The sequence below is a fragment of the Crocodylus siamensis genome, chromosome 2 (genome assembly GCF_052110815.1).
Source record: "Crocodylus siamensis isolate JL-2025a chromosome 2, ASM5211081v1, whole genome shotgun sequence".
Classification (NCBI taxonomy): domain Eukaryota; kingdom Metazoa; phylum Chordata; order Crocodylia; family Crocodylidae; genus Crocodylus; species Crocodylus siamensis.
The window spans coordinates 6,336,854-6,343,315 of record NC_143396.1 but is presented as its reverse complement, the minus strand read 5'-3'; positions in this window follow the sequence as shown (position 1 = coordinate 6,343,315).

Sequence of the window (6,462 nt, the reverse complement as noted above, 5' to 3'; positions counted from 1 at the left end):
TAGGTAGGTAGTTAGGTCAAAGGACGTGGTCATCATGGGTGACCTGAACTTTCCAGACATCTGCTGGGAAGGACAGTCAGCCAGGTGTGACCGCTCCCGTAGGTTCCTAGCCAAAATGCAGGACCTCCAGCTAACGCGGGGGGGGCGGGGGGCACAGCCCCGCCAAGGGAGACGCCTTGCTGGACCTAGAGCTGGCCACGGGTGACGACCTGGTGAGGGGGCTGCGGGTGCTCGACCCCCTGGGCGACAGCGATCATCGCCCGCTGGGATTCACCATCCAGCGCAAGGTGGCAAAGGCCTACAGCAAGGCGGCAGCCCTCGATTTCAGGAGGGCGGACTTCAAAGAGCTACGGAGAATAGTCCTTTAAGTCGCTGATGAAGATGTTGAACAGTGCGGGCCCGAGGACCAAGTCCTTGGGGACCCCACTGCCCACATCCCTCCAGGTCAAAAATGACCCGTCCACCACCACTCTCTGGGTGCAGCCCTTCAGCCAGTTTGCAGCCTATCTGACTGTGTAGGCATGGACACCACAGTTGCCTAATTTTTTAATGAGAATGGGGTGAAAGACAGCATCAAAGGCCTTCCTAAAGTCCAGAAAGACTACGTCCACCGCAACACCTGCATCCAAGGAGTTTGTGACCTGGTCATAGAAGGCAACCAGGTTTGTCTGACAAGATCTACCTCTAATGAACCCATGTTGGTTGCCCCTGAGCATAATCTCCCCTGCTGGTCCCTCACAGATGTGCTCCTGGATCATTTTCTCAAAGAGCTTCCCCAGGACCCAGGTAAGACTAACGGGCCTATAGTTTCCTGGGTCCTCCTTCCTCCCTTTTTGGAAAATGGGGACCACATTGGTCCTTTTCTAGTCCTCTGACACCTCGCCAGGGCACCTTGAGTGCTCATAAGCTGTGCCAGGGGTCCCACAATGACCTCTGCCAATTCCCTCAGCACTCTGGGGTGGATAGTTTAATAATAATAATAATCAGCTTAATAATCTTAAGTTTACTAAAAATGCGTTCCCCAGATGCAATGGAGATGGCAAGGCAATGAGCATTTTCAAGGAAATGCATATCTGAGGGAACACAGATTCTACCCCTTTGCCATAAATCCAGTTGAGAAACTCAAGTGCAGTGCCCATGGCTCCTCCTGAGTGTTGGGATACCCTCCCTGAGAAGGGTCCCAGGGGTCACGGTGGAACAGGATGGCAATTGGAGACACGAACGAACAGGTGGGATTAGCGGCGGTGGAGTTCTGAGTGGCACTGAGGCGTGTGGTTTCAAAATAACAAGAAGGTTTATTGACTTATGCTTAGCGAGGTGTAGGCATGGTAATTGTTCAGTTACAGTGGTGCGATAACACAAACAAATAACAACACGGGGGTCTGTTGGCCCACGAGGTTCCCCAACAAGCCCTTGCATTCTGCCCCTGGGGCCGAAGCCCGGGATAGGTGCGGCTACCTGTTGGTTAAGTCTCAGGGCTGGTCAACAGCTCATAAAAGGAATGGACGAACACACAATACAACAAAACTGTAACCCATAGAGGACAGCGAGATTCAACGCCAGTCGGATGATCGGAGTAATCATGAGGATAGCCGAAGTCGAAAACCGGAATGTGATGTAACGAAGGTGGGATCAAGGTATGCAGAATCGAGCCGGATTGTAGTCAAGAAACAAAGCCGAGGTCAGTTAGCACCATGTAAGTAGGAAGCCGGCGATAGCAGGATCAGTCGTAAGCCGAAGTTGAAATCAAAACAGTTCATAAACCGGAGAATCGATGCAACAAACGAACGGTGCAATCAAGAGTGAAGACACAGCAAAAAAGCCAGAGTCCTCACTGGAGGAGACCGACAGGCTGAGAAGCCTTACTGAGAGACAGATCCTGAGACCAGGTTCTGTCCTCAGTTCAAACGGATCTCCCCCGCCGAGGGAGGGGCTCACTAACCTTTTTTAAAGCAGCCCTGTGACCAATCAGGCTGCTTGGCGGACAGAATTCTCTAGAAGAATTACCTCATGCCATGGAACCAATGAGCATGCGCTGCAGCAGGCTCTCTGTTTCAGCTGAGTCTGCTGGAACAAAAAGTAGGTCAGGCTTGAGTGACAGGCCTGCAGGTCGCACAGAGGACACATGCTAGGCCTGTTACTATGGCACATGTTCATTACAGCCAATTCAGTTCTCCACTCCTGTATTGCCAGCATACATGTGAAATTTTCCATGACACAGAGGTGCACAGATTTTGAGTCTTCCCTGATTTTGTAAAACAGGCAAAGGTCGTGCAACTCATCCTTGTTCACATCTTGTGGGTATGTGGTGGACAGGGACGCTGCAAACTTCGTAATTTCTTCATCCTGTGCAACAGCTGGTGGGTCAAGTATGGTGCACCCGCCGGGCCTCGATTACTCGGTCCCTTGCCGTGGTAACCTTCCGCTCCATCTCTTAAGGGAGTAGTCCTCGATCTTCTGCTTCAGGTGGTCTTCCCCTCCGTATCCCGCCTGCCACGACTTCGATGGTATTTCAGTGGTGGAGGGGTCTGGTCGCCTGACGCTGGCTACCTCCCCAAGGCTGAAGCGTGATGTTCTTTGCGAGGCTCCACCTCCCCTGCACCTTGCTAGACCCCGCCTCAGCAGTGTGCTATAGGGGTTGCCGCCGGCTGGCCCTCCGCTTGATGAGGGGTCCCTCTGATTCCAGCTAGGCTCACGCCAGGGCCCAGGAAGCCCTGGTTCCTTCTCAGCCAGTCTAACCTGTGGAGTCCTAGGCTCCCTCTAACTCAATAGCCCTGAACAATAATAATACAGAGACCAAGGCCAACAAAACAAGCCACATTAGTAGTGAAAGGAAAAATGCTAAATTAACCACAAGGCTAGAGGGATCACCTCCCACAAAAATAAGCTAAGCTCCCTGTCGAGGAAATAGTCTGCCCACGAACTTGGTCGAGGTCCTGTATCCCTGCCGTAGGGTCTCAGTCCCTCTTTCCTTTGAGGATCCCCTCTTAACTCCTACGTCCGTCGTCCTCTGTGTTAATGAAGCCTTTAACTTCGGCTCTCCTTGCGCCCCAGGGGTACATGCAGTTGAGACACCTGGGTCTTGTCAGGACCGACGGCAGCGTCTTCCCCTGGGCAGAATTCAGATTCCTCCCGTGAGACTGCAGCAACGTTCTCCGGCTCCTCCGCCTCCCTGGTGCGCTCTGGAGCTCTTCTCCCCACGCTCTCTTGCCGCCTCTCCTCCCCCTCTGCCCACTCACTCTCCCTTCTTATCCTCCCGCGCTGGTTCTCCTCCCCTGCTTCCCCAGCCGTTTCCCCTTTAAATAAACCGCGGCTAATGAGCCGCGTGGGACCCGCCGCCACTTTCCGCTCCGCCGCGATTCCTGCCGCTGCTTCCAGCCCCGCCGCGATTCCTGCCGCCGGTAAGTGGTTCTCGTTTATTCTCTCTTCCCCTTTCCTTTCCCTGTGGTGTGCTGCCCCCCAGGCTCCCCCTTGGACCCTTCGGGGTTCGTGCCTTCGCCGCACCCCGGGACATATGGGTAAGAACAAGCTTGAGAGTTTCTCCATGGTCTCAGCTAGGCTTTGGAGATCAGAGAGGAGCATATCCATGGCTGTGATGAACACTTCAACCCTGAATCTGTCTTCAGGGAAAGAGACTGTGTGTTCTGTATTGGCTGGCTCCTCATGGAAACACTTCTCTTTGGAGTCTTCTGTGTGTCCTCTTGAATTTGATGGTGACGCATAGCCCCTCAGTGATGACGTTGGCTTCTGTGAGAAGACTTGGTCAGGAATTATTCAACCACTGAATTTCTTTCAGGAGGCTTTTGACATGTTGCACCCCTTTTTCCATGGTGAGCTTGGATCCTTGGACATGCTTGCTTTGGGTATTGATAGACTTGTACCACATTGTAGTCAGAAGGATGCATCCTTCTGGATGCAAAAGGATTGCATCCAGTCACTGAGACCTGAAACATCAGCCTGGGTTTCTGTTGTCAAGTCCAATTCTTCCTCAATTTTGAGGAGAGAATCTAGCAACCCTTTAGGATTTTTCACAAGCGGGTGAACAGCATCAGTTCTCCAGCCCCATCCAGTTGTTGACACAGAATGAAGAGAGTCCTGCCATTTCCCAAAGAATTTTCCACTTGCAGGGCTGTATGAAAATACAGTATACAGCCTCTGTACATTTCCAAAATACGTTTTCACTTCAGGGCTCTTCTCCATGGCATGGGTACCACATAGGTTTAGAGAGTGTGTGCTGCAGGGTAAAAACAATGCCTGAGGATTTTCATCCTGTATCCTAGTTTTCATGCCCTGGTATTTCCCAGACATATTTGAAGCATTGTCCTACCCTTGGCCTCTACAGCCATGCAACTCTGCTTTCACTCCACCATTACTTTCTTTATCTGCTCCATGATGCCTACTCCTTTCTTTATCACAATCCACCGTTTTCAGAAATAATTGCTGCACATTCCATTTTCCACTTTTTTCACGTACATATCTCATGAGAAATACTAACTGCTCAGTATGTGAAACATCAGGTATCCCATCTACAATGATTCCACAGTAGCAAGCATTTCTCACCTCCTCAAGAATCATATTTAGTACTTTCTTGGCACATACCTCCAAATACTCGTTCTGACTACGCCAGGACATGTAGCATGCTTGCATTCTCTCCCCAGTCATTCAATGCTCCCTAACAGGTTCAAGGTGGTAGGTCAGATCTTGACTGTATTTACTGATGAACTGTACAGTAGAAAGGAAAAACTCTCAGTTGGCACGCTCTAGGGTAGAAGGTGATCTTCAGAATGGCAAATTTTGCTCTGCTAGAAACAGCATAATGTCAACCAGACCTTGCAACACTACACCACTTTTCCTTCACTAAATTTATACCCTTTTCAAAAGTATTACCAATGGCTCCTTTTCCATTAAGAGCATTTGCAAGATCTTTCCATGGCCAGAATTGGCCTTGTGACTCTTCACTTTGTTATACAGTTTTCCCCAGTTATCATTCATGCCCCCATGGCAGCATCTGGAATGGTACAGGGCTTGATTTTTTTGTTCTGATCTTGGGAGAGACAGCATGGGAAGCAGAATAGGCCAGCTGGCTTTTGGCTTCAAATGAGCCCGTCTGTTTTTACACTCTTGTTATTAGACAGTCTTGCAGAAAACAGATGTAGGGAATGACTGCTTGTTTGGAGGAATCATGTCAGGAGCTTGCAGGTTTGGGTGGTGGGCGCTTGGACACTATTCAATCCCTTTGCAACCTATCGAGATGCTCCCAGGTGGCTGCGTGACTAGAGAGCATTTCCTGGTGCAGCTTCACAGGGCTGCTGGTTGTGGCCTGCTGGCTGGCCTCCTCCACTACTCAGGAAGGAAGGATTCCTCCCTAAAGGCCTAGCCTCACACCACTCCTAGGCCTTGTCCCTGTGGTAACTGCCACAGAAAATTACTTTCCAGTGGGACCTGGCCTGGAAATCTTAGCTGGTGCTCATGTAACCCCCATAAGCTGGGTTGTACTTGGTTCAGGCTTGTGGGTGTGGCAGAGGATCAGCAGGCCCTGCTGTAGTACGAATTTTTGCATATTAGTTATTATGTTTAAATGATAATAGTATTGAATTGATCAACCGCTTGTATGAACAACTAAAACTCCATTTTGTGCTAGTTCCCTCCTTGACACGAATAGATGAACTTCATATGCCCTGTGTACGTGAGTGTCTGTGAGAGAGGGGTGAATGGTGAAAGAATGGTAACTATTTGGATTAAAACAGAAGAAGATTTAACTGACTGTATAAGCAACAAGGCGCCAATGTATAAGCTACCAGACAGTAAACTAATTAAGCTCATTAATGTGTTAGAAATGGAGTATTGTTAGAAATGCACAGCTTGCATCTTGCACTTGATAAGAAAGAAACACTGCCAAGGGCTTTTTCCCTTGCCCAGCCTTGCCACAGCTCTTCTTATACTAAATCGCAGACTCTCCCCCAGCTTCTCCCTAGCCTCTCTCATGCAGATTACAGAAGCTGGAATTCAACTGACTGTGTCCTTGAAAGGAGGGGGGGTTTAAACTCTTGGTGACCTATAGTACTTTCTGGGCATGCTCAATTAGCTGATGCATATTTACCTCTCCGCCCTGCATACTTAAGTAGTTAATTATAATATACATGCAATGGATGTAGTGATGTAACCACATGTATGTTTGTATGAAATGGAAATGAGCTGTAAGAGTTCCTGTTTCTGCACACATGCCCAGGAGGAAAAAGATAAATACAGCCTGCAAAAATTCCTTGGTGGGTTCAGAGTAATCTGAGTTTTTGACTCTGCTCTGACCCTATTTGCAAATACACCTTTTGTGCCATCTAATGTATGTGTGTCTGTGATACTTTGCGAGCCTCCAAGAAACAAACCGCAATTTTTTGCATCAAATTTGGCGAGCCAGGCAGGAGTTTTCTTGGACTACTCCGGAATTCAGTGACAAGATCGTCT